The sequence below is a fragment of the Equus quagga genome, chromosome 18 (assembly GCF_021613505.1).
Source record: "Equus quagga isolate Etosha38 chromosome 18, UCLA_HA_Equagga_1.0, whole genome shotgun sequence".
Classification (NCBI taxonomy): domain Eukaryota; kingdom Metazoa; phylum Chordata; class Mammalia; order Perissodactyla; family Equidae; genus Equus; species Equus quagga.
The window spans coordinates 2,612,055-2,619,000 of record NC_060284.1 but is presented as its reverse complement, the minus strand read 5'-3'; the positions used below and the strand labels follow the sequence as shown (position 1 = coordinate 2,619,000).

Here is a 6,946-nt window from a genome sequence, read left to right as displayed (position 1 = left end):
TATGATATACTTCATTTACTCTTGACTCCTAAGATGCTTTGAACATCTTAAATGGGAATCTTGATAATTAAAAATATATGGCACTAGCCAGTGATAACCTTATACCCTGACTTATTCTTTTCAATACATATGCTATCTCCTCAAATAAAAAGTAGGACTGTGGGCATGGACAATGTCATATGTATTTCTTTATGTTTCTAGAGGGTAGCCTTGTACCTTGTTCAGAGAAGGCAAAAGATGTTTGCTATGTCATGAATTCTGCTGTTAATGGCAACATTTCTTCTCAATTTAAGTTTTTCTTTTCTAATTTTAAACTATCAGCCTAATTATAATATCTTCTGTTCTAATTTTTCTTTGTTCCACTGGATCTAAGGTTCATAAATTTGTTGAACCATGAATAAAAGTGAAAAGCTAGCACATGTAGGTAAGAGCCATATGCATTGCTTTAATGAATAGTCACCATGACATATGGAGGAGGACTGCCCGATTAATTACGGGGTTTGATGGAGTTGCTGCCTGCCCGAACAAGCCAGTCCAGGGGCCAATTTATAGTGGCGAAATCCTGGGATGGGCTGGTCTGACCCATAAACAAAGTAAATAAATGAACCAAGTTGATTCAGTAGCCCAGATAATTTGCTAGATTAGCATGAAAATATTATATTGCTTCTTAGCAAGAAGATTGGCATACTTTTTGGGAGTATGTAGGTTCTCATGGTGAAATCCCATTTATGTGTGTTTTCAAGAATTTAATAAATTTCTTCAGCACATAAAATCAAATATTTTTGTTCCTTTAAAGCCAATGGTGTCAATTGTGAATCATATTAATAGACAGTCAAATGAACAGGTGTTTTTTAGACTAACTTTTTAAAGTAATAAAAATCACATATGCTCAGGTAAACAAATTAAAACCCCACAGGACATGAAGTAAACAGTACATGTCTTCTTTGGGCTGCTCCTAACTCCCTAACATTTCTTCCCCAGCAGTAAACAGTGTTACTCACTTCTGGGATGTTCTTCCAGATATCTTCCAGATATTTCTTATGCATTTACACAAGCAGGACCATATTCACCTATTTTTTTTGCAATTTGCTTTGTTCCCTTTTACAACATATCATAGACTTCTTTCCATATCAGAACAGGTAGATCTATCTCATTAAAAAATAATTGAGCAACATTCTCCTCTATGAAGATAATGATTTCACAACTTCCATGTTGATGGAGAGTGTTTTGCTGATATAATCAATGCTTCAGTGACCATCCTTTACATAACACCTTTGCCCACTGGGGTGATTTTATCTGTAGGATAAATCTCTTGAGGTGGAATTGGGCAAAAAGAATGTGCATTTGAATTTTGGATACATATTGCCAAATTGCCCACTCAAAATAATATATGAGAATGTTTGTTTTCTTATTTGGTATTTTGCTATTAGTTTGTTAGAAAAGAATTTTCCCTTTAATAGATACTTTTCTTTTCTGTTCCTCATTATTTCTGGAAGCTACCCAAAAGTCCTTTGGAGAACTATCTCTTTCCACTTAGCTGGTGGGACTCCATCAGGAATGGACCACATGACTCCATCCTGACCAATCAGAGTACCAAATCCTCTAATAACATCGGGGTTTTTTTAATGCATTTATTTTTTACCAATTTTATTGAGATACAATTGACAACTAAAATTGTATATATTTAAAATTTACAGTGTAATAATTTGATATACACGTACATTGTGCAATGATTACAATGTTTTATACGTAAAAAGATTTACAATTACAAAAAATTACCATTAACAGTCAAGTTAATTAACACACCCATCACCTCACATAGTTACCATTCCTAATAACATTGTTGACTCAGGGGTAGACCCCTGACTTAGGTTGTTCCAATGCTCAAAACTCATATGGGAGCCACCAGGAAGAGCCCCCTCTGTTTTGCTGGACTGAAACCTGGGAGAATGCAGGCATGGAGTTGCTGAAGGGCACGTTGCCTCCTTGCGGCATACCAGTCCGGCGGGGTGTGAAGCTGGGAGCTCGAGGCAGATGCTGCCTCTACATCAAGGTTAGATGAAGGTCAGAAAAATCTCCCTCTGGATTTTTCAGTTGTGTGAGCTAATAAAGTTTGCTTTTTGCTCTATCCGGTTTCAGTTGGGTTTTTGGTCAGTTTGTTCACTTAAAGAGTCTGATTTGGTACATTGTACCTGTTACTCATAGCCTGAATATACTAGGAATTTTAAGTAATGTTAATAATTCCCTTTTATTGAGCACCTGTTATGTGCCAGGGGCTGAACCAGATGCCTTACACGCATGACCTCAATCCTCACAAGTATCCTAGAAAGGCATTATCATCTTTTTACTTTACAGAGGCGGTAAAAGAATTCCGGAGAACTTCAGTAAATTGCCACGTCTAGACAGCTGGTAAGTAGCAGTTAGCTCTTCCTGATTCCAAAACCCCACCTTTTATCCTCTCTGCCACTGTTTTACCAAGTGTTAGAAACCAGAAGCTCAAAAACATGCAGCATCAGTGCTTTGGATTATTATTTCGGTATTTTATGTAATGTTTCACCTGTATGATGCTTTGTGTATTTCAGAAACTCTCATACATTTAAAGATCTCTAGATCCCCACGATCTGTTTCTCTTCGCCAAGCGCTGTGCTGCTGTGCCTAAAGCTTAGCAGCTGTCTAGTGAGTCATGAGGTCTGTTAGGCCAGACAGGACCGAATGTCGTCTGTTTCCAGACTAAGTTAATGTTCAGGAAGTGATTCGTGTGATCTGGCTAAGAGGAATTTTTCTTAGGAAAGCTTTGCTTAGTGGAGCAGAATTATAATTGTATGGGATCCTGATTGCTTACACTCAATATCCTTTAGAGAAAGTGTTATTGGAAGCATGATTTTTAAAAAAAGACGAAAATCCAGGCATATTTGCAAGAAGGTACGTGGGCTCTTTTACTGCAACTTCTGTCCTGAGGTCAATCCCTCTGAGCTAACATTTCTTAAGCAGGGTAGTAGCATCTTCAGTTCGCTCTGAATTCTCTCCTTCGGTGAGGAGCGTAAGGACATTGCTTTGGTCTATATAGCTGCTTAATGTGCTTTCAGAGCCGTCCAAATTAGCCTTCCGTGTTTCCCCTTCCAGGGCGTGCTTGGTGTTGAAGATCCTCTGCCTGGAGTCACAGAACTCCAGATCAGGAAGGAGCGCCACTAACCCCCTCGGCTGGTGGCTCCCGGACTCTTCCGTTCTCTCCCTTCTTCAGGATGTTGTCAGCATTTAATTTTTTTTTTTTTTTAAAGTTTCAAAGCTTAAAATGAAGTCATCATAGCTCCATGCTTTGACTCTGCCTTTCATTGTGTGGTTTTATTCTTGGACAAGCTCTCCTGTTGGTCAGAAAGGCTGCTGGTGGTCTCCAGGGCGACATTCTTCCAAGCATGAAGCCAGCGGAAAAGAATGAGCAGCTTTATCCCAGCATTCTCGGTGGAAGTCTTGAGATTCTCTCTGACTTTACTTTTTCAGGTCACATGCCCCCTGCCCCCGCCAAGTTAATCACCATCATCTGGGGTGGATACCATGCTTTGGCCTTGCCTGGGTCGTGTGTCGTGCTTAGGGCCAGGGTGTGGGAGTCAATCCCACAGGATCTACATGGGCTGAGAGACGGGAAGGGTGGATTCCCAAATGGATATCAGAGGAAGTTGCTGGAAATAGGATGAATAGATGCTGGGTAGTCAAAAGGAACAAATGTGCGTTTCCTGTGCACCTTGATTCTCCAAGATGGTGGATAGATAATGCAAGGTTTCCAAAACACAGGTACCAGCGGGACTCCTCCCATCCCCGCCCCTGAGAATTTTGCCAAACACAATTTGGGAAATCCTAATTCTATACCAATGACCTTATTTGGAGAGATACTCCAAATGATGGAGAAACTGAGGCTCGAAGAGATTGAATGACTTCCCTGAGGTCTGAGGGATGTTTATTAGAGAAAAGGCAGTCACTTTGCATTGTGGGCTCAGATTACCCACACACGAAACCTTGATTTTTCTACTCAGGCATCCTTCTGCTTTTCCGCACAGACTCCCTTGTTCTACAAAACAGAGGAATCCCGGAGAAGACCGCGGAGATTCTGCACATTCGCAAGTGCCTGGGAGCGTTTGCCCCAAATCTGGACTTGTCTTGTTTTATGATGATTGTCAGCAAATGTGTTCTCTTTGTCCCCTCTTCCTCCATGCTGGCCTGTTTCTTGTTTTATTCTGGGGGGTCTGAACTGCCTATGCCACAGGGTCCAGCTTGTGTCTGTGTTGTGCCACAAATACGTGATGTGGCACACATAAAAAAAATCATACGTGAAGTAAGTGACAGAGTCAGGATTCAAAGCCAGGTTTTTTGGCTCCAAGTCTCTGTGCTTCCCAGTACTGTCAGCAGTGTTAACCCACATCTCATGGACCTGGGGCCTCTGATACCTCCTGATGCCTACGGAGCCCCCCATCCTCTAACTCAGAATCTGTCTGGTGTGTTCTTTCTTGGGCGTGTTTTAACGGGTTTCCCCTTCCCAGCCCGCCTCCTTCTGCTGGGTAACCAAGTAAGAAGGTCCTCCCCACACCCTGGAAAAGACAGCCCTAACGTTAAACCTGGAGTTTGCTCTGATTTCAGATGATTTGTTTTTCAAGGCAGAATGGTTAGTGGAAAGAATGTTCACTTTGGAGCTAAATGGACTTAGTTTTGAACGTTGGTTCTTTCCTTTAGTCATTGTATGGCCTTGGCCAAACTTATGTTTCTTTTCCATCCACTTTACTTCTGTTTTCTGTTCAAGAGCCTGGGGAAGAGCAGCTTAAGACCCCTCAGTATTGTTCCCGCCCATTCATGGCCCGCACAGTGGGGGCTGCAGACCAGTCTCCGGTGGCAGCTGGGGGCTCCAGTCTTCCGCAGGGAACAGCTGAACAGGCGCAGAGGGCACCTGCGCCTCCAGACCAGTCTGTGACCTCAGGTTGAGGACGGTAAATTCGCCAGCTGGAGCAGGCCCCTCACCCTGAAATCCTCCTTGGTCACGGCCTTGTCCGCAGGGGCTGCTCTTCCCTTTCCATCTCCTCAGGATCTCTGTAGAAGTAGGAATCAGGCATGACCCCGCTCGGTGCTCACAGGGGATGGTGCCACGTGTGTGCAGAGCTTCCCGGGCCAGCGCCCACCGTGTTAGACCCGCTGAGTGACCCCCTCGGCGCTCACAAGGGATGCTCCCACACGAGCGCAGAGCTTCGCAGGCCACTGCCCACCATGTTAGACCTGCTGAATGAGCTCCCTCGGTGTTACACGCAGTGGCAATGTCCACATGGCACGAAGGAGGGTCACACAGAGTGATGGTGGGCAGGTCAACATAGGACACCTATGTGAGAGGCTGCTGGCCAGCCCTGGGGTCAGTAACCAGCAGCCAATGTGGCTCCTGGAAGGTTGCCTGGACCTGACTAGTGAAGGTTCTGGGAGTGAAGTGGCCAGCAAGAGGAGTGGCTCCAGTGGCAGCAGCAAGCTTCAGGACAGCCCTCTGGCCAGTATTCCTGGAGGATAGGACACTGACATCAGCTGAGTTTTCAATGGTGACAATGGCTCAAGCCACGAGGAGAAGGTTCTCGCAGGTCCTCTTGAGACTGATGATGTAGATGGCATCACTTCTTTTGTGGATGTGCTGTTGCATTTGGAAGTCAAGGTTGGTGCCACCCAAGTGGACTCCTGCTGCAAGGAATTTGAGGACGTCCTCCCCCTTCATCTGTAGGACATCCAGGGCTCCAGACATTGTGAAACCTTCAAGTTATTATGGGAACCCAGGACAACACCATATGGACCCCCTCTGAGTTGTATAGAGTGGTATACCCAAAGTTTGGTTGCTAGAGTGCTCACTCTTCTGTGGCTGGAAATCCTGAAATGTAAAATGTTGAGGGAGTTATTATGCTGAGTAAAACACCCAGGCGCAGGAGATCATGTGCGTAAGACCTCGAATTTCTTTCTGGCTCTCAGTGTGGGAGTCATGGTTGTTTCCCTTGCGTCATCCTCCACATGTGGCTTTTCATCTTACATTCTGGCCTTGCTCCAGGACCTGGGGAAGGTCACCCCCAGAATGGCTGGGCAGGGAGGAGCTCGCTTAACAGTGTGGCCCTAATGGCATTCTTTAGTGCTCCACCTTGGTGGGGCAAAAGCAAGAGTGGGAATTCCAGAGAGGCCTCAACTTAAAGGTTTGGTCTGAGAGCACAGCTAGAGGGATTTCTGCCCTGAGCTGCTGTAACCAGGAGTGAGTGAGCTTCTGTCATTTCCCCACCGAATAAAAAATGGAATTTATGATGAATGGTTGTTAAATAGAGTGATCTGGACTTATTCTTTCCAGCCTAGTGAGACCCATCCCAACCTTTTACAGTTTCTTTAAAGACAGCATGAGAAACCTCAGTGTCCTCTGGAGGTTTTTGTAAATGGATGCCAGCCCAGCCTTTATTAAACTGGGTTTATACATCACATAATTGCCTGTCTGGACGCCCCTCTTCCAGACTGCTTGAGCAAGGACAGGGTTTATCGAGGGCTTTCTTCTGCTGCACATGCTGCCCTCTGGTCGTGTTTTGGTTCTTGTGGCTTCAACTTCATCTTTTTCTATGTTATCCCTGAGTTTCTTAAAGTTTCTCCCTTTCTCAGTCTGTTTCTTTTCATCTGTGTAGATTATGTCTACTGATGTTGATAATCACTTCGACTCAACTGGAAGTGCTGCAGCAAGGCTTCCTGAAAACCTGTTCCGCATAAAGCACTCTGGAGCTGTTCTCTTCAACATGGAGTCTTAGAGCCGCAGCATCCAGCGTGGTAGCCGTTATCCGTATGCGGCTGCTTAAAGTTAAATTAATTAAATATTCAAGCGCTCTGTAGCTACATGTGGCTAGTGGCTACTGTGTTCGCACAGACGTAGAATGTTTCCGTGGCCGTGGAAAATTCATTGGATGGT

The 6,946-nt window shown here is 44.4% G+C and overlaps 1 pseudogene; it reads right to left on the bottom strand.

Annotated features, from left to right (window-relative positions):
* Nucleotides 1–4,817: 4,817 nt before the first annotated feature.
* LOC124230076 (40S ribosomal protein SA-like) lies at nt 4,818–5,761 on the bottom strand (annotated as a pseudogene).
* Between the last annotated feature and the right edge of the window lie 1,185 nt (nt 5,762–6,946).